The sequence below is a fragment of the Chelonoidis abingdonii genome, chromosome 14 (genome assembly GCF_003597395.2).
Source record: "Chelonoidis abingdonii isolate Lonesome George chromosome 14, CheloAbing_2.0, whole genome shotgun sequence".
NCBI lineage: Eukaryota > Metazoa > Chordata > Testudines > Testudinidae > Chelonoidis > Chelonoidis abingdonii.
The window spans coordinates 38,549,298-38,570,594 of record NC_133782.1 but is presented as its reverse complement, the minus strand read 5'-3'; the positions used below and the strand labels follow the sequence as shown (position 1 = coordinate 38,570,594).

The window sequence follows — 21,297 nt, the reverse complement described above, 5'->3', positions numbered from 1 at the left end:
GTATGGGGGGCTACCCTCCCTTCTTCCGTGAGTTCCCTTTTTTTGAATGTAAACTATTGGATCCCACCCTTCAAGGTAGAGCTCTCCATTCACAGGGCTGCGCTCTAGAGGTCTCCACCTTCCTTCCTTTGGTATTGGCCAGGGAATGCTGGAATGTTAGCTCTTTCCGCTCCAGGGCTGGCTCCATGGACGAGGAGCTAACAAGGAACTACAGCTCCCAGGGCCCCCTGTTGGTCTAAGCTCCCATTTGCTGGTCTCTTGCCGCCCTGCAAGTGGCTGCCCCAAAACATGCCTTGCTTTGCTGGTGCCTAGAGTCGCTATGGTCTGTATGTAAGCTTGTCGTGGTCTGACTCAAATGGCAAGCGATGGTGTGAATACAGACGGGTGGTTATGAACTCTGTCTTTTGCTTTATATGATCTGGTACTACTATCCCATCTCCTTCCCAGGCAAGGAGCGGGAGTCTCTCCAGCCTGTTGTGTACACAACAAGCCATCCGCCAGGGAAAGACGATGGGGTTGTCACAGCTGATTTCCCACTCTGGCACTTTGAATTGAAAAGGTGGGGTCCCAAGGACTCCAAATTAAGACTGGCCGCTCCCGGTCTGGTAATGCTGCCATCCCCAGTGGCTATTCGCCATTCTGTGTAGCAGGGCAGTCCAACCCCACTCCGGCCCTGAAAGGGTTAAGCCAGCCCTTTGGAGAGGGCTGGGGTTGAGAGCAGTGAGAAAAGCCTGGGAGGAGCCTCAGGGCCAGGCTGGCCTGTAAAAGGCTGCAGGCCAGAAGGCATGGGAGTTCACTCTCCAGGCGTTGAAGGAGAGAAGCGGCCTGCTGCCTGGGAAGAGAGGGCCGTGATGCAGAGCAGGGCTGGGAAAGGCAGAGGGCTGGGGGCTCCAGCCTGGCATCTACTTCAGGCTGAGCTGGTTAAGCCTATGCAGGGTCCTGGGCGCAGCGCTGCAGCTGGGGATAGGCAGAGGCAGCTTGGTCCAACCCTTTGCCAGTGATGGTGGCCTTACAGACTGAATCTGCCCAGTAAGCAGGGGCTAGGTGACGAACTAGCAGTAGCCACTGAGCACGGTGGTTTAGAGGGTGGAGGTATGCTCTGGGAGGGGAGACCGAGAGTTGTGGGAGGTTTACACTGGGGGCAAAACCTCTGAGTGTGACAGTGGGCACTTGGTGTCTGGGAGGGACACGGGGCCCTGCAGGCAGGAGAGACACCGGCAGCAGAAGTGCTCGTGTGAATGAGTTAATTCCTGCATGGCAACTGAAGTGAGGGCGCTGCTGCCGCCAGGTTTGTGCGAGCTGCTACATCCAATCAGGAAAAAACTACATGGTGAGATTTTTTTTTAGGTCCTGGTTTTTTCCACACCCTCCCCTAGGGCAGCGAGAAATATAACAAAAGTAAAGAGGAAGTTTCAGCTGTTGCTAATTCAGTCTGTATTAAACAGTGCCACCAAACTGTTACCTCTTGTAACGGAGCATCATAGTCCGTACCTGTCGGGTTATTGCTGTTCTTACCTGAATATCGATTTTGGAAACACGATCTGTATAAAGTTGAGTGCACTGCGGCAACACAGCACTATTATTCCGCGGGATGTGCATCCATGGTTACTGCGGCTACGTTGACTTTCCGGGAGCATTGCAGCTGATGGCGGGTACGCCTAATCCCCTATTGAGTGGGTGCTATCCCATTTGCCCATGTATCCGCTCCCATAGTCTGGTGTGATCCACCTGATGGGTCAAAATTGTCATGGTTTTATGGGTAAACGTTCATAGGTCAATACGCCATAGCCTCTTTTCACTGTCACCGTAATGGTTTCTGGATGTGCTACGACGCGGCCCTGCATGCGTACACGCGCATCTCCTTGCCTTTGCAAGTTAGCTGAAAGGATGGTTTACAGCCATACAGTACCATCTGCTGCTTGCAGTTTACAAAGGCAGTCCAGTCATACTTGTACCCACTGTCTGTCATGGTGCTCCTGGCTGAGCCTCGCTCGAGAGGTCAGGTCGGGGGCGCTGGACGAATGGGTAACTGCTCCCTCAGTTCTTCTCTTCTTTAAGTTTTTGCCTATCAGCGTCAGTTCCTGCTAGTTTGCAGGCAAGCCTACCGAAAGAAGCAGAGAGGCAACGGGCCTGCTCTGGTCACGGCCCAGAAACTCCTGCCAGAAATTGATTGAGCTGCATGCACTCTAGGGTATCCCTTGTCATAACACAGATTGCATAAGGAGTAATTGTTTCTATTTTACCTGTAAAGGGATTACAAAGGGAACAAACACTCTGACCAGAGGACCAGTCAGGAACCGCTGATTTTCTCAAGCTCAGGGGAGGGGACTTGGGCGTGGTGTCCTTTTGTTGTATCTCTTGTTCTGTGTGTTCTCTCGGCTATCGAGAGTGTCTGCTACTCCAGGCTTCTCTAATCTTCTCTTTCCATAGATAAGGAGTACGAAAGGTTAGATGATGCAACCGATGTTTAGGGGCTTTTTTAGATTGTTTTTATTGGTTTTTTTTGTGTTATTTGTTTTTACCATGTTTGTTTTTTTTGGTAAGTGTTTTGGGCAGCAATTGACCCTGTATATTGTCATCTTGATACAGAGAATATTTTTATGTCTTTTTCTTTCTTTTTATATCAAGTTTTCTTTTAAGACTTGTTGGATTTTTCCTAGTTGGAACTCACCAGGGAATTGGTGGGAGGAAGGAAAGAGGGGGGAAGGGAAACTCTCTTGGTGTTAGAGTTGCAAAGCTTGCATTTGCAGGGACTCTGAGTGAGGGTGAAAGAAACTTGATCTCTCTGGGTTTGTGTTTCAAGGAATTGAAGCGGGAAAACCCTGGGAGGAGATAAAGAGCAGGAAGGGAAGTGGTTGTTTCCCTTTGTTGTAGACTCAGGGCATCTGAGTCTTGGGGTCCCCCAGGGAAGGTTTTTGGGGAGACCAGAGTGAGGCAGGCACTGTAATTCCTGTCTGGTGGCAGCGCTATCAGATCCAAGCTGGTAATTAAGCTTGGAGTTCATGCAGGCACCACACTTTTGGATGCTAAGGTTCAGAATTGGGACTATGATTTATAACAGCCCTGCAACAAGCCCACCTATTGCTTCCCTCCTCCACCACCCCTCCTGGGCTACCGTGGCAGTTATCCCCCCATTGGTGAGATGAAGTAATAAAGAATGCATGATTTTGAAACAACACTGACTTTATTGTCTCTGAAAGCAGAGATCAAGGCTGGGAGGGGAGGCGGTTGCTTACAGCAAAGCAGAGTGAACCACCATTCTGCACTTTCTCAGCCTATAGCAGAAAATGTGAATCTGTGATAAGCACTAGGATAGAAGCACAGGCATAATTGAATCTCCATTTGTGTGTGGGCCTTTGGCTGACATTGGTAAAATACAGAATGTCCCAGGATATGTATGTTGGGGAACAATTCTAAACTGCAGCTTAATTTTTTATTTGAAGCAAAATGTAGAGTTCTAAGTATCTGATTGTGAGCCCTGGTAGCAAGGGGTAGGCGCGACTGAACGGTGTTGCCGACTGGGAGAGCAGCCTGAGGCAGAAGCTTCCAGCTGACGTGATATTCCAGGCAGGACTGAATCTCCATTAGACAAAACTTAAAGAAGAGAATGAGCTGGAGGCATTCCCTTTTTGCCCAGGCGCCCCAACCAACCTCACCGAGGCCAGCCAGGAACACCCACGAGACGACAAGGATGGATACCAGTCATACTGTTCCATCTGCTGTCCGCAAGGCAAGGGAAAGAGATGCTGCTGTGTAGCGCTGCAGAACCGTGTCTGCCAGCAGCATCCAGTCGACGTATGGTGACTTTGAAAAAAAGAGGTGATAAACAATTTTTTCCCCTTTGCTTTCCTTGGGGGTGGGTAGGGAGGAACTGACAACATATCCCCTGAACCACCCGTGAGAATGTTTTTGACTCTTCAGGCATTGGGAGCTCAGTCCAGAATTCAAATGGTTTTTGGAGAGTGCAGGAACTGTGGGATAGCTACAGTCATCAGTCGTCCCTCCCCCCGAGTATACATTTGATTCTTTGGCTTTCAGGTACGCTTGTCTCAGCTCTGCAAGAATCACGAGGCGAATGACCTGTTTATGTTTGTAACACGGTTGATAGAGACATTGTTATTGTCTTTTTCTATTGAGTAAGAATATATTATTTTGAATAGAGACCCTATAAGGCTATGGTTTGACTCATAAATTGGCTTCCTCTTGTTTGTGGTACAGAGCCAGGGCATTTGCTTTCATAGTAGCTCTAGGGGTGGCGAGTATGAAAGTCCCTGTGCGGATTACAGCTCTCTCCAGGAAGACTTAGTGGGAGAAAAAAGAAGGGAGGACGGTAAATGTGGCCCCCTCTGTTGTAAAAAGAGTAAATACTTAATCCAGAACCACGAAAGCCTGAAAAAGAAAACCAGAAGTTAGGTGTCGATTTAGAAGAGAGGGGGTGGGACTACAGATTACTCCGGGTTGAGGTCGAGCGTGGCGCAAGTATTAAAGGTATACCGGAAAGCGGGTTGGTCGAATGAGCGTCCGGAGTGTCTCTTACGCCGGAGTGCAGGGTTAATTCGATTTAACACTGCTAAATTGACCTAAACTCACAGTGGAGACTAGGCCTAAGACACAGAAATCTCATCAAGTTCTTAAAAAAGGTAATTAATGAAAAAAGAAAGAAAACACATCTGGAAACAGCCTGTTAGGAGTTGAACACCAAAAATGAATTTCTTGGGGTCCACTTTAAAGGTTACAAGCAAATAAGTGCACCCAGGGTTAGCACAAAGGATCCACAAGCCCAAAAGAGAATTAAATTGAATCACGTCTAGCTAGACATTCCTGATCCACTTACAGAGCTGTGGTTTCACATGAGTAATTTCTAGGTATGATGCTGATGATTTTATACCTGGCCCAAAGCTTTATAGCATGTTGCTGCCTTGTCTACACCCAGCAGTTTTTCCCAATTTGAAAAGAGAAACTGTCCCTATTGGTTCCCCTGTCAAGCCCCATTCATTTTAAGCTCTCTAAATCCTTTACAGGTAAGGCATTACAGAACAGCTACTGAAAAGGACTTTTTAGCTAACTGACTGGTTGGGAGTTACACAAGGGTGCTATTCCCCCTCTTTTATCGTAGGGGCTCGTTAGAGTTTATGGGGAAATTGAAACAACTTGGAACCGAATCTCTCTCTCTCTCTCTCTCTCTAACTCACACTCACACATACACACACACACGTCTCTATTAACCCTGCAGTCACATGTGGTGCAGGCAAAGGACATACAATGGAGGCTTCTGGACTTTTTGTAGAATGCCATAGAGTTTATGGCCAGATGGGACCATCAGACAGCCAGTTGCCCATCTGTATCTCACAGCCACCAAACCCACTAAGCAGCCTCCCACTGAATCAGCACATAAGACACCAAGGCCTTACATCCACAGGCTGAGAACGAGGAGAGACCGAGATGAGCCATGCCTGGGGGTTCCCTTGCATACTGAGGGGTTTGATTTAGTGAGACATACCAAGTGGCCCTGGCAAGTCACTGCACCCGACTCCCACCACCACCACCAGCACTTGCAGAGGAAGGCCAGAAAACCTCACGGTCACTGCCTGGGGGGAAATTCCTCCCAGCCCCATATGGTAAATTGGCAGAACTATTATCTGTGGGTATTCACATCGGCCAGTTGTGAGCTGCTCTATTCAGAGGTGCCGCGATGACTCCAGTGGAGCATGGCTGATTTACACGATTAGGATCTGGCCACATTGACTCCAATTACTCTGGATTTACACTATGAAGGGTTACCCACTGAACACTAGCAATGGGCTTCCTAGTCTTAGCTTGCCTGCTGCCCCTCGTCCAACCCTGACCCCCCCCTCACACACACACACAGTGCTGCCTGCCTGCGGCTTTTCACCACAGATCATGCTCGATGCAGATTCGTCCCAGTAAAGCTCCTGGGATCTTGGGAGCTGCCCGAGGCATGTTAAATGATCTCCATCTAGCTAGAGCAACGCAGCCTCTGTGGTGAACCGTCAGGCACCATGAAGAATCCCGATGGGATGCCCTCTCCCCCTGCTGACAGGGTCTGGGACGGGAGCCCGTGGCGAGGGCTTCGCCTGGATTTGGCTCAGAAATTAGCTCCCACGAGCGTGGTGAGCAGTGTACCAAAGGTGAAATATCTTTCAAATACTTGGCTGAATCTAGGCACTTTGCAACAGCGGAGACAATGAAGCTGTTTCCTCATCCGTACCAGTGAGAATGGTGAGTGCTCTGAGCTGGGGAGTGGCTTTCTTGTGAGACAGAGGGACTGCCAGAGCAGTTAACCCAAGGGGCCATCCAGCCCAGGCTCTATCTGAGGCTCTGCTAGCGCTGTTTCCTAACAACCGTACAAGAAACCCCCAGAGGGCAGCTAAGAGTTCATCTGCCTCTAGTGGGTCTTTTCTCCCTAACCCTCTCCCAGAATTCAGGAATCAGCTCAACCACCCTTCCTGCTTTATACAAATCCCCTGAGTTCATGCTGGCTGTCATCTGTGCAGCACTCTGGATGTTGACTTTCCTGTGTGGACAAGTTTTGTAATTGGAACTGGAATCATGCAATAGACCAGGGGTGGGCAGCCTTTCAGAAGGGCAGATAATACATTTTAATGTTTTTAGAAGGTCTCTCTCTCTAGAAGCCTAAACTATTGCTGTATGTAAACAAACAAGTTTTTAAAAATGTTTAAGAAGCTTCATTTAAAATTAAATTAAAATGCAGATCTTATCAGTTTAGTGCAGTGGTTCTTAACTTGGGGTGCATGCACCCCCTGGGGCAGGGCCGGTGCAAGGATATTTTGCCACCTATGTGAAACTTCTACCTTGCCCATTGGTTCATTGAGGGACAAATCCCCAATGAGGTTTTATAGACCCCAGGGGCCAGCCGTACCCAGCTGCTCCCCAGACCAGGTTTACCCCTCCTCGCCCCCTGAACTCCCCTGGAGGGTGCACAGCCCCCCTCCGAGCCCTCTCAACCCCACCCTGGTGGCCCCTGCCCTGAGTCCGCTCTCTGGCTTTGCCGGGCTTGGGCTGGTGCAGCAGCTCGGCAGGGAGGAGCCACCTTTTGGGGGCACCAGAGAGCCAGAGCGTCCTGCTTGCGGTGCCTGCGAGCCCCAGCCATGGAGGAGTTGGCGCAGAGCAGGGGGGCAGCAGCCCTGCAAAGGTGGCAGTGACACTGCTAGTGGGGAGCACTGCGCTCTCCCACCCCTCCTGCCCCCCAACTGCCCTCCTATGACCCTACCCACTACCTGTCCCCTGACTGCCCCACCTTTATGAAAATCCCTGCCCCCAGACACACCCCTGCGGATTCCCACGCCCCATCCAACCACTCTCCACCCCCTGACAGGACTCCCAGAACTCCCAACCCATCCATCCTTTCCCCTGCTCCCTGACTGCCCCCCCAGAACTCCCCTTACCAGGCCCATGCTGGTGAGACTCCATGTGGAGTGCTGAGGCAGTGGGGGTGGATGGGAGCGGCAGGAGGGGAAGCGGCAGCTCACACTTTCGGGAGCCACAGAACCTGAGTGTGATGGGGGGAAGCCGAGGTGCGCGCCTGCCCTGGCTGCGGCCTGGTGCCCCCCGGGGGCTGATCCTGCAGTAGATGCATGTGAGCGATGGGCCCCGTGTACCCCCCAGATCCTCCCTCTCTGCGCTCGGGCTCTGCAGCTCCCGGGAGTGTCAGTCACCGCTGGCTATTTATCTACCTACACTAGCAGGACATTGTTCACAGGTGATATGAGAGGAGACAAGATGAGAGGAAGGAAGGTCCAGCAGTGAAGTCACTAGCCATGGATCTGAGACACCTGAATTTAAATCTCCTGCTCTGATGTGCGCTTCCTGTGTGACTTTGAGCTGTTCTGTGCCTCGCCACACAGGCTGGAAAACAGAGTTATTGTGAGGAAAAAATGCTTGTGAGAGGCTCAGACTTTTAAATGTAACAGTCATGAGGTCTAGATAGATAGCGGAGGGGATGAATAATCACTGTGCTTTGGCTTGCGATGAGGTGCTGGTGGGACACTAGAGTGAAAAGACCTCTGTGTTATGGTGTCATGCTACTCCGCTGAACTCTGTGTGTTGGGTTACTATCTACTGGCCAGTGCATCCCAGTTCAGATTGCTATCCAGAGCAGTCACAATGGTGCACTGTGGGATAGCTCCCAGAGGCCAATAGTATCGAACGAAGCCACACTAACTAATTTGAAAATGACAAGTACGATTTCACACGATACTCCGCTCGTCGGGGAGGAGTACAGAAATCGATTTTAAGAGCCCTTTAGGTTGACAAAATGGCTTCATTGTGTGGACGTGCAGGGTTAATTCGATTTAACACTGCTAAATTTGACCTAAACTCACAGTGGAGACTAGGCCTAAGACACACAGAAATCTCATCAAGTTCTTAAAAAAGGTAAATTTTAATGAAAGAAAGAAACACACTGCAAAAACAGCCTGTTAGGGATTGAACACCAAAAATGAATTTCTTGGGGTCCACTTTAAAGGTTACAAGCAAAATAAGTGCACCCAGGGTTAGCACAAAGGAATCCACAAGCCCAAAATGAAGAATTAAATTGAATCACGTCTAGCTAGACATTCCTGATCCACTTACAGAGCTGTGGTTTCACATGAGTAATTCTAGGTATGATGCTGATGATTTATACCTGGCCCAAAGCTTATAGCATGTTGCTGCCTTGTCTACACCCAGCAGTTTTTCCCAATGAAAAGAGAAAGTCTCCCTATTGGGTTCCCCTGATCAAGCGCCAATTCATTTTAAGCATCTCTAAATCCTTTACAGGTAAGGCAATTACAGAACAGCACTATGAAAGGACTTTTTAGCTAACTGACTGGTTGGGGAGTTACACAGGGTGCTATTCCCCTCTTTTATCGTAGGGGCTCGTTAGAGTTTTAGGGGAACATTGAAACAACTTGGAACCGAATCTCTCTCTCTCCTCTCTCTCATCACACTCACATCATACACACACACACAGGTCTCTTACAACCCTGCAGTCACATGTGGTGCAGGCAGAAGGACATACAATGGAGGCTTCTGGACTTTTTGTAGAATGCCATAGAGTTTATGGCCAGATGGGACCATCAGCACAGCCAGTCTGCCCATCTGTATCTCACAGCCACCAAACCCACTAAGCAGCCTCCCACTGAATCAGACAATGAAGGGACACCAAGGCCTTACATCCACAGGCTGAGAACAGGAGAGACCGAGATGAGCCATTGGCCTGGGGTTCCCTTGCACTGAGGGGGTTGATTTAGTGAGACATATCCAAGTGGCCTGGCAAGTCACTGCACCCGACTCCCACCACCACCACCACATTGCAGAGGAAGGCCAGAAAACCTCACGGTCACTGCCTGGGGGGAAATTCCTTCCAGACCCCCATATGGTAAATTGGCAAGAACTATTTATCTGTGGGTATTCACATCGGCCAGTTGTGTAGCTGCCTTCATTCAGAGGTGCGCGATGATCCAGTGGAGCAGTGGCTGATTTACACCGATTAGGATCTGGCCACATTGACTCCAATTAACTCGGGGATTTACACTATGAAGGGTTACCCACTGATACACTAGCAATGGCTTTCCTAAGTCTTAGCTTGCCTGCTGCCCTCGCCCATCCACCTGACCCCCCCCCCTCCACACACACACACATGCCTGGCCTGCCGCTTTTCACCACAAGATCATGCTCGATGCAGATTCGCCCAGTAAAGCCCTGGGATCTTGGAACTGCAGAGGCATGTTAAAATGATCTCCATCTAGCTAGGAGCAACCAGCCCTGGGTAGTGAACGTCAGACACTCGATGAAGAATCCCGATGGGATGCCCTTCTCCCCTGCTGACAGGGTCTGGGAACGGAGCCCTGGGCGAGGCTTCGCCTGGATTTGGCTCAGAAATAGCTCCCACGAGCGTGGTGAGCAGTGTACCCAAGGTGAAAATATCTTTCAAATACTTGGCTGACTCAGGCACTTTGCAAAAGGAGAAATGAAGGGCTGTTCCTCATCCGGTACCATGAGAATGTGGTGAGCTCTGAGCTGGGGAGTGGCTTTTCTTAGGGACAGAGGGACTGCCAGAGCAGGTTAACCCAAGGTCCATCCAGCCCAGGCTCTGATCTGAGGCTCTGCTAGCAGCTGTTCCTAGGACACACGGTACAAGAAACCCACACGAGGGCAGCTAAGAGTTCATCTGCCTCTAGTGGGTCTTTTCTCCCTAACCTCTCCCAGTTCAGGATCAGCTCATTCCCGGATCAGGAGAGGGTACACCACTCCTGCTTTATACAGATCCCGAGTTCATGCTGGCTGTCATCTGTGCAGCACGCTGGATGTGACTTTCCGTGGACAAATTTTGTAATTGGAACTGGAATCATGCAATAGACCAGGGGTGGGCAGCCTTTCAGAAGTGCTGTGCTGAGTCTTCGTTATTCACTCAAATTGAAGGTTCCGCGTGCCGATAATACATTTTAACATTTTAGAAGGTCCTCTCTCTAGAAGTCTTAAACTATTGCTGTATGTAAAGTAAACAAGTTTTAAAAATGTTTAAGAAGCTTCATTTAAAATTAAATTAAAATGCAGATCTTATCAGTTTAGTGCAGTGGTTCTTAACTTGGGGTGCATGCACCCCCTGGGGCAGGGCCGGTGCAGGATATTTTGCCACCTTGTGAAACTTCTACCTTGCCCATTGGTTCATTGAGGGACAAATCCCCATGAGCTTTTATAGACCCCAGGGGCCAGCCGACCCAGCTGCTCCCCAGACAAGGTCCCCTCCTCGCCCCCCTGAACTCCCCTGGAGGGTGCACAGCCCCCTCCGAGCCCTCCAACCCCACCCTGGTGGCCCCTGCCCTGAGTCCGCTCTCTGGCTTTGCCGGGCTTGGCTGGTGCAGCAGCTCGGCAGAGGAGCCACCTTTGGGGGCACCAGAGAGCCAGAGCGTCCTGCTTGCGGGCCTGCGAGCCCCAGCCATGGAGGAGTTGGCGCAGAGCAGGGGGGCAGCAGCCCTGCAAAGGTGCAGTGACACTGCTAGTGGGAGAGCACTGCGCTCTCCACCCTCCTGCCCCCCAACTGCCCTCCTATGACCCTACCCCACTACCTGTCCCTGACTGCCCCACCTTATGAAACTGCCCTAGACACAACCTGCCGGATTCCCAGCCCCATCCACCACTCCCACCCTGACAGATCCCAGAACTCCCCCATCCATCCTTTCCCTGCTCCCTGACTGCCCCCCAGAACTCCCCTCTACCACCACCATGCTGGTGAGACTCCAGTGGAGTGCTGAGCAGTGGGGGTGGATGGAGCGGCAGGAGGGAAGCGAGCTACACTTCGGCCGAGACACACAGACATCATCCGAGTGCCCCGCTGCTGGGCCCGGCGCTGTGACGGATGCCAGCCGGCAGCTCCAGATCCCTGCCCCTGTTAGAGGGCTATACTAGGGCGGTCAGTGGCAAGCCAGTTGAGCCATCAGAACCTGGGGAGGGAGCGAGGTGCGCGCTGCCCTGGCTGCGGCGGTGCCCCGAGGGGCAATCCTGCAGTAGATGCATGTGAGCATGGGCCCCGTGTACCCCCAGATCCTCCCTCCCGCTCGGGCTCTGCAGCTCCGGGAGTTCAGTCACCGCTGGCTATTTATCAACCTACACTAGCAGGACATTGTTCACAGGTGATAAGAGAGAGACACAAGATAGAGAAGGAAGGTCAGCAGTGAAGTCACTAGCCATGGATCTGAGACACCTGAATTAATCCTCTGCTCTGATGTGCGCTTCTGTGTGACTTTGAGCTGTTCTGTGCCTCGCCACACAGGCTGGAAAACAGAGTTATGTGAGGAAAAATGCTGTGAGAGCTCAGACTTTTAAATGTAACAGTCATGAGTCTAGATAGATAGCGGAGGGGAGAATAATCACTGTGCTTTGGCTTGCGATGAGGTCTGGTGGACACTAGAGTGAAAAGACCTCTGTGTTATGGTGTCATGCTACCTCCGCTGAACTCTGTTGTGTATAAAAGACAGAGAGAAACACACAACATATTGGGATAACTCTGCTCTAGCTACTTTGCTCTGCACAGGGAAGCAGATGAAGCCAGGAAACAAACGCCGGTGACAGAATTCATCCTGGAGGGACTCCCGAACACCAGGGAGTTCCCTCTCTCTTCTTCCTCCTCTTCCTCCTCCTCTACTGCTCACCCTGTGGGCAATGCCTCACCTGCTGACTGTGCTCTGCGATTCTCGACTCATGCCCTGCCCATGTACTGCTTCCTTGGCCACCTCTCCTTCCTTGATACCTGCCTCCCTCCGTCACTGTGCCCAAGATCCTGGCTGGCTTGGTGGACCAGTGGCAGGACCATCTCCTTCGGCGGCTGCGTGGTGCAGCTCTACACCTTCCATTTCCTGGGCAGCACGGAGTGCTTCCTCTATACGGTAATGCCATGACCGCTTCTGGCCATTTGCCAGCCCTTCGCTACAGCGTGGTGATGAGCAGAAAGACATGCCTGTGGCTGGCAGCTGGCACCGGCTAACCGGCTCAATCCATCCGCCATCCAGGCTTCCTCACTTTCGCCTGCCCTACTGCGGCAACCAGGTAGATACTTTGTCTGCGAACACATGCCCAATGCTGAGCTGGCGCCGACACAGAACAGCCGCCAACAATCGTCATTCTGGAATTGGCAGTGGGCCAGCTGCTTCCTGTCATCGTGCGTTTCTATGCTACATAGCTTCTGCCATCCGAAGATCTGCACGGTCAAGGGAAGCAGTGGGCATCTACCTGCAGCGCCCCTCACCCTGGTGCTCCTGTACTATGGCCCCAGTCTTCATATACTGCATCCCTCTACCAGTCAAGTATCCGACGGGGGGTGGCTGTATCTATACTGTAGTCACCCCTCTGCTGAACCCCTTTATATACACCCTGAGAACAAGGAGATGAGAAAGGCCTTGAGGAAAGTAGTTTGTGGACAACACTTTCTCTGCATGCATAAGACAGACCCAAATCCTGGAGACTTGCAAAGGAACCTAAGGGCACAGAGTGCCCACCTCCTGGGTGCAGGGTCCTCTTAGACCCTTATGGTACCAGCCAATATTCTCTTCTATCTGGCCATTTTGGTAGGTTGAGGCTAGCAAAAGCTCTCCGGTCAGGACCTAGATTATTGTTCACAGTCGCGTTTGATGGTGGCAGTTTTTGAGGTGAGGGAGTCAATGAGGAGGTGCCTGGTTCCTGAACTCTCCAAGTGCGGATCAGCTGAGTTTCCTGTAACATCAGTGTAACCAGTGAGGATCTAATCGCCTGCTACAATACACAGCCCTGGGGTCCCCACAGCGTTTTTTGGAGCCATAACTCTCGGAGAAAGCAAGACAGTTCAAACCATTGATGACCCATCCAGCCAGTCCACCTGCTGCATCGAATGTACGCGGAGATGAACTAGTCTAGTGTCTAGCACTCTGCTGGGATTGACACAGCCATAGAATTAACTACCCCAAATCTCTGTTATTGCAGAATGAAGGCTGCCCAGTGCAGGGCGAGTGGCTGCACTGAATTCTGCATTATTCTACTTTGTTTCATTTAATTGTCATTTTCCTGCTCTCCTGGGTTGTTGGGGGCTAAATTCATGACAGGTTTGCGAGTTGATAGACACATCATATGGGTGAGGTTAGTCAGATCAACTCAGCGTAGCTTCTGTGTGCCAAATAAAGGGACCTGAGTGATGAGATCTGGAGTAGAAGGGTTTTCTTCAGGGAATTGGATGAAGTGCTCTCCCAAAGCTGGATCAGCCAAGTGGAACGGCCTTGGAGAGAATCCCAACGACAGAGACCTAGTCTTTTTTGCTCATTACAACAATTTTGTAATCATAATATGGTGCCTACTAAATGTCCTTTGTCTATGCCTGCAGAGATGTTAAGTGACCGCTCCATTGCAGTGGTCTCCTAGAACACATGGGAACCCTTATGATAAAGTATCTTCTACAACATATGACCTGAAGAGAAGTGACAGTCTGACCATTTTAACTATTGCTGCAGCTGTGTTATCTGCCTCCGGGTTTGATTCTTTTATTATTTCATTGTATCTGTGTAACCTTCTGCCCTCTGAGTTGGCAGCAACAAGGGCCAGGTTCAGTGTCCAGGGTTCCATTTCATAACACAATGCAAAACTGGCTCGAGCCCCCACCCAGTGACCTGGGACATTAAATTCACCCCCCGGCTGCTTCTAGGAGGCATACTTCCCCACTCGCAAGCACGCAGCCTGAGTGTAGCAAAATCCTTTTAATAAAGGAGGGAACATGTGGCATCATATTGAGGAAACACCAACAACAGATTCATACATAAACCATGAGCAAAACCCACCAAGTAAGTTTGGCAAGTCCTTTTCCCTTAGGTTCTTAAGCTAATCACCCCAAAGTCAACACCCAAAAGTCTTTTTCCTGGTCAAGCGCCCAGAGTTCAAAGTTTATCTGCAGAGTTTTACCCCCAGCCTGGGTAAAAGGGGGGGAACACAGGGTGTTAATGGGCACCTTACGTGGTCCGAGGCCGACTGCTCCCCTCTCCGTGGAGTTCTGCTGCTGCTTTCCCATGAACAGTTCCATCCACCAGCCGACCTGTGAGCCATCCGCTGTCCTTGCAAACCACTCACTTGCTGTTCCGTGGGGCTGCCAACCGTCCTACAAACTGCTCAGCTCTGCTCCACTTCCGTGTCTGCTCCAACCATCTTAAACAGCTCCGCTCTGCCAGCTGCTTAGCGATAATTCCTCAGGCTCCCCCACTAGTTAACAGAGGATTCAGCTAAATAAGTTTAGCTTTTTAGTTGATTTCAGCTCTTACTGATTTCAGCTTGTAGTAGAGAGTCTAGTGCTGGTGCACCATTGGCCTAAAGTGAATTCAGCTTTCAGCAGCTTTAGCTAGATTTCTAATAAAATCAAAATTAGCTCTGCTATTCACAGTGAGGAGAAAAAAGGAGTGCAATTGGTGTTCCGGTCCTCAAAAGGGCCATACCAACAAATACAACATGACCCATTCCCGCAGCCTCTCTCAATTCACTGGGTTTGGAATCTATTCCCCTTGTCTACAAAGTGCTCAGCATTATGTGCTGGTGAGAGTCCTCTGTCATAAAAGCCAAGTTCATAGTCCTCCATTCACATAATCAGGGTAACAAAACTTTATTCTCCGCCCATATAAACAGAGATTGGGGATCCCACAGCTGTCAAAGTAACCATTTTAGGCGCTGTGGACTATGCTAGGTGGGGTGGGTTGCCATATGCAAACAAGATCAGCCCCGAAATTCCTTTCGCAACTTGCCATAAAGTCATCACCGGATGTCAGGATAGAGCTCATCTGATTCGTGCTTACTATCGTGGAAACATGCAATAATAAAACTCCCAGATCATTGATAATCAATGGGAGGAATCTGGGCCAAAGGATCCTTTGTAATCTGTAAGAGAGTGACAGTCAATGCAGCCGACTTTGATCCGCTCTCTAGAGAATCTGGAAATCCGAGCTCATGTCTACAGCCTTGACCACCTATTGCCCTACCCCAACAGGAGTTGTCCCAATGAAATGTTTCCTGAACGCCACTTTTTCTTGCTTCAGAGTCCTGGGGACACCATGGCTACAACACTGGCAAAACAATCTCTAATCTATCGATCGATATTACTTATTCATCTCACTCTTATAAAGAGTATGGATAACTATAGTTAAGATATTGACTGCAGCCCATTTTTTCCTTGTGGAATCCTGTCTCTATAATTATGTGATGCTGGAGGTGTAATAAAAAACGATCTCTTTTTTCCAATAGAAAGCCAGTGGCAGTGCTTTAACAGTATTTGCTGTTGTTTGCCTGATCCTTTGTGAATTAATTGTTAGCTGGACTTGGATTGCCATTCGAGATTTTCCCAAAGTGTACGGGGTGAGGATACCAACTGGCGCGCCGCTCCTGCTGTCATCACGGAATAGCTCTATTCACAGTCTTGGAGGCGCCCGCTGCAGGCCCCTGTTGCTCGTTGGCTCCCGAGTCCTCCCGGACCCCCGGTGCCCCTTCCAGGGGTGCTGCCCTCGCCAGTTCCTCCATAATGCTCGGTGCCTCGCTCCCCAGGGAACCCCCTGCCCCTCATCCCACCTTTGCCCTCAGGTCCTGGCTATGCCAAGTCCCCATTACCTGTTGTCACTGGGCAGACTGCAGTCAGATATGGCCACATCATCAGGCAGGAGGGTTCTAGGCATGCTCCGCTCCTAGCTACATGGGTCGTTCACCCCCCCGCAACCCCAGTCTTTTGGCCTTACACTATGGACTCGCGCCGGGGGTGTTGTTCAGGCAGAGCCTCACTCCTGTTGCCTTCCCCAGCTCTGCTCCACCTGTAGGCTTCGTTCCCCAGGAAGCACAAGGCCCTTCTCGTCTAAAGGCGAAGAGCGAGAGTGCTCAGAGGCGCCTTCTACAAGCCTTTTATACAGGCGCAGTGGTCTGTTTGGGGTGTGCGGCTCCAGCCTGAGGCTGCTTCCCTAATGCCAGCCTCTCCTGTTCTGGCCTTTAAGGAGGGAGCGGGCGCCTACCCCACTAATAAAGGCTTCAAAACTGCTTGAAAATGTTAGCTCATAAGCCCACCTGTGAGGTGACAATGACTGCTGAAAGTAGCGTCACCTCTGGGGTGGCGCTGTGTGTTTTTTCTGTTTTACAGTGGCACGTAAGTGGATTATAGTAAGAGGAAGAAGAGCCTGGTACAAGTTCATAACCAAAAAAGTGAACGAGAAGAAGGCAGAATGAGACGAACTGAGTCTGGTTTGGTGTGGACACCAGAGTGTAAGGAAAAGTGAACAGGCCATAGTTAGCCAACGGTTGTTCTAAGCTAACACGAGACGGAATTCCCGATGCATCATTGACCCTTCACACCACAGCGGGGACAATTGAGTGAGCACCGACTGACGGGGGACAGCGCCCTGCGAATCTTACCACTCACGGCGTCCTGCAGCACACTGGGATCTTAGAGCCGTCCCACAGGGAGCGAGAAGGGAGTGTCAGAGCACTTCCTCAATTTGATACCTGCATCTCCAACAGCAATACAAAGGGACTGGGAGCTGTGCCGGAGTCCTCAGTGTTTCTACTTGGTATGCCCTGGGAGTGGGCGGGCCTACGTGCCCAGATACTTAACGTGAGCCTAATCAAATAAGCCCTTCGCATAAGATTCTCAGCCATTAAGTGGACTGGTAGCAGTGAGCCCATATGCCATTCCATGATTGCGGCTTGGAGCCAGATTGGAGTGGGGTGGCACTCTTGAAGATGGCAGGGTTCAACCTCATTCCTAACCCCGTTGAAACAGCCATCCTTTGACCTGGGCACAGATCAGAGCGCAGCTGCTCCCGCAGAGGGGAAAGCCCATATTCCATTGCCCCACACACACCACCACTGAGCCAGCCCATCCCCTGCTCTAGGACTGGATGGAGCTGGTGCCCCCAGAAGGGGAGAAGGCGCCGTAGTCCATTCCAGCACCCATGAGCCATCTGCATCAAGGGTGTTTAACTGTGGATGTGCCCACCTGTACTGTTTTAGATCCATTTGGTCAGGGACGTTGCTGAGAAATTCTACATGAGACCCGGGGCCATTTCGTTAGCCAGATACTACATCAGTCCAGTCTCATTGAACTCGACCGGCTCGGGACTGATTTACCCCAGGTGGGGATCTGGCATGACATGTGTTTCTGCTTCTTAAACATATTGTTCCTCCAGGGTTTTTTGGCACTGGCTTTAGCTCCTACTGCCAGCAAGCCAGGTTCTCCTTTAGCTACAACAACTCTCCTTCTGCCAACAAATACATCTCTCGTGTTTTGCCAACCTCTCAATGCTGCAGACAACAAGCCTGTGGGGGCTTAATTCAGCTCTCCAATAGCCCTGGAATACACACTTGTGCAAGAAGGTGCAGCAACACGAAAAGTCATGGCGCAGGAGGAATGTAAGTTTTTATAATGAGGACAGCAATGGGAAGCACATACATGGCTACCATATTGGCATAGCAACTAGGATACAGCACTGTCACAGCTCTAGTAATAACTCTAGTTAAGCTACGCAAGGTTTGCGATCTGTCATGTCTCACACATCACAGGCCAGGGCTGCATTGTTTGTGCTAACTTCTGATTTTACAACAGCTTAGATCTGGCACACTGAGTTTATATGTAACGCACCAATTCACCAGCTACAGGTGACGATTGAACTCCAATAGGTGGCCTATGATCGATTTCCAGCCACTGGTCACGGCCCTTGTCCTCTTCTGGGCCCTAATTCTAATTAACGTGTCACTGTCATTCTCCGGGCATGGCATGATGCTTTGGAAGTAGACAGGACCATGCAGATGGACTTTGTGCTGGCCTAGTTGCCATTCTAGTTGCTATCTACTTTTTGTACTAAGCAAACTGTCCTGTTAGAAGGACAGTTGTCTCTAACTCACAAAATAAGACATAGAGGCGACAGATGCCATTTACTATGTGCAGCTTCTGGGTTGTTCTAGTGGGGATGGCATCTCAAGCAGAGGTCCATCCAGAACGCAGAGGTCTTCCAGGTGGTATCAACGAAGACTGTCAAGAACGCTGGCTTATATTCAATGAGAAAGTCGGTCCATTTTCAGCAACACGGTTGTATTCGCTAAGTCGTTTTTAAAGTAAGTGAAACGTGGGTACAAAGACAAATCAACTCATGAAAGGGGGACATAGTCTTGGAAAAGGTGGAGAGCACTGATAGGGATTTATGCTGTTTATTTATCACCTAGTATCTCAGCGCTCTCCTATAAAAATGGAGGGTGATGCTAATGAGAACGAAAGGACACTGCTGATCAGGAGCCAGGCTGTGGCCTCCAGAAGCAGGCCCTAATTAACAGTGAAGATACTCACGTCTTAGATTCTTCCCAGCTCTGCCTTGTGTTTAACCATGAGTTGTATTGCCCCCACCGTCTGGCACAAAGCTGAAACACCAGGATGCAATTTCCTGTCCCTCCCAGCTTAGTTTTATACGTGATACTAATATGGTGACTAGTAATTCAGGGGAGCGTTAGTCGAACCACAACCATGAGGAAGTCCAGTTCAGTCTGAAAGAAGTGGGGTTTTTACACATGCAAGTTTATGCCAAGAATAATCGTTAACTTAAGGTAAACCAACTCCTGTTGTTTTGATAGGGATTTGACGCTCTGAATACAGGGAGTTTAAGGCAGAAGGGACTTAGATATCTGTCTCATCGCAGCGTTATCACCAGGCTGGAGAATTTCTCTAGTACGCACTGTATTCTATTCTCAAGAAGTCGTCAGGTTAAAACAGATCTCCTGAAGAGCCTCTAATCTGATCGATAGGATTTCAAGAGATGGGAATTACCGATCACTTCTTGACCTTGACTCAGTTAGTTAATCGGCCACGTTAAGAACAAAACTGTATGGCTCTTATTTTTGAGCTTGGAAAGAGTTCAGAATTTTCATTGGTATATGTGTAATACGTTAGATGTTCCCATGTCACACCAGCTAATCCGATGAAAATATTTTACTATCCTAAACTAACTGAATGTACCAAAGGCTAAACTAAGTGAAGAATCTGCATGAGAACTTACTATGTGTAATTTATAGGACGTTGACTTTTTATTTTCATGTATGTTAATCCTTCACTAACTGAGATTGTTGTACAGATAGATAAAATAATAAAAATGCTAAAAATACATGGATAGGATTTATTTAAAACTCAATCTCAGCACTATTTCAATTTGTCTGGCGTGAAAGGCCCAAGCATGTTTCATCCTGCCTTTTCTGCAAGAACATTAGATAACAGCAACTTGCGCTGGGGACACGCCTCTAGGCAGGATAGTAGAAGCGTTAATAATTCATTGTGGCGTTGCACCGGGGGTGTATCTCTAACACACAGAAAGACCTGCCTGTGGCTGGCAGCTGGCACCTGGCTAACCGGCTCAATCCATGCCGCCATCCAGGCCTTCCTCACCTTTCGCCTGCCCTACTGCGGCCCCAACCAGGTAGAATACTTTGTCTGCGACATCCCCGCAATGCTGAAGCTGGCCTGCGCCGACACAGCCGCCAACCAAGTCGTCATTCTGGCCAACATTGAGGCAGTGGGGGCCAGCTGCTTCCTGCTCATCTGCGTTTCTTATGCCTACATAGCTTCTGCCATCCTGAAGATCTGCACGGTCCAAGGGAAGCAGTGGGCACTCTCTACCTGCAGCGCCCACCTCACCCTGGTGCTCCTGTACTATGGGCCCCCAGTCTTCATATACCTGCATCCCTCTACCAGTCAAGTATCCGACGGGGCGGTGGCTGTATTCTATACTGTAGTCACCCCTCTGCTGAACCCCTTTATATACACCCTGAGGAACAAGGAGATGAGAAAGGCCTTGAGGAAAGTAGTTTGTGGACAAACACTTTCTCTGCATGCATAAGACAGACCCAAATCCTGGAGACTTGCAAAGGAACCTAAGGGCACAAGATGCCCACCTCCCGTGGGTGCAGGGTCCTCTTAGACCCTTATGGTACCCCAGCCAATATTTCTCTTCTATCTGGCCATTTTGGTAGGTTGAGGCTAGCAAAAGCTCTCCGGTCAGGACCTAGACTATTGTTCACAGTCTGAGCTTGATGGTGGCAGTTTTTTGAGGTGAGGGAGTCAATGAGGAGGTGCCTCAAGTTCCTGAACTCTCCAAGTGCAGGATTCAGCTGAGTTTCCCTGTAACATCAGTGTAACCAGTGAGGATCTAATCGCCTGCTACAATCACAGCCCTGGGGCTCCCCACCAGCTGTTTTTTGGAGCCATAACTCCTCGGAGAAAGCAAGACAGTTCAAACCATTGACTGACCCATCCAGCCAGTCCACCCTGCTGCATCGAATGTACGCGGAGATGAACTAGTCTAGTGTCTAGCACTCTGCTGGGATTGACACAGCCATAGAAATTAACTACCCCAAATCTCTGTTATTGCAGAATGAAGGCTGCCCAGTGCAGGGCGAGTGGCTGCACTGAATTCTGCATTAATCTACTTTTTGTTCATTTAATGTCATTTTCCTGCCTCTCTTGGGTTTGTTGGGGGGCTAAATTCATGACAGGTTTGCGAGTTGATCAGACACATCATCAATGGGGTGAGGTTAGTCAGATCAACTCAGCGTAGCTTTGCTGTGTGCCAAATAAAGGGACCTGAGTGATGAGATCTGGAGTAGAAGGGAGTTTCTTCAGGGAACTGGATGAAGTGCTCTCCCAAAGCTGGATCAGCCAAGTGGAACTGGCCTTGGAGAGAATCCCAACGAACAGAGACCCTAGTCTTTTTGCTCATTACAACAATTTTGTAACATAATATGGTGCCTATTAAATGT

The 21,297-nt window shown here is 49.9% G+C and overlaps 1 pseudogene; it reads left to right on the top strand.

Moving 5' to 3' along the window:
* Window positions 1–10,018: 10,018 nt before the first annotated feature.
* LOC116830413 (olfactory receptor 10G2-like) lies at window positions 10,019–20,378 on the top strand (annotated as a pseudogene).
* Window positions 20,379–21,297: the final 919 nt, after the last annotated feature.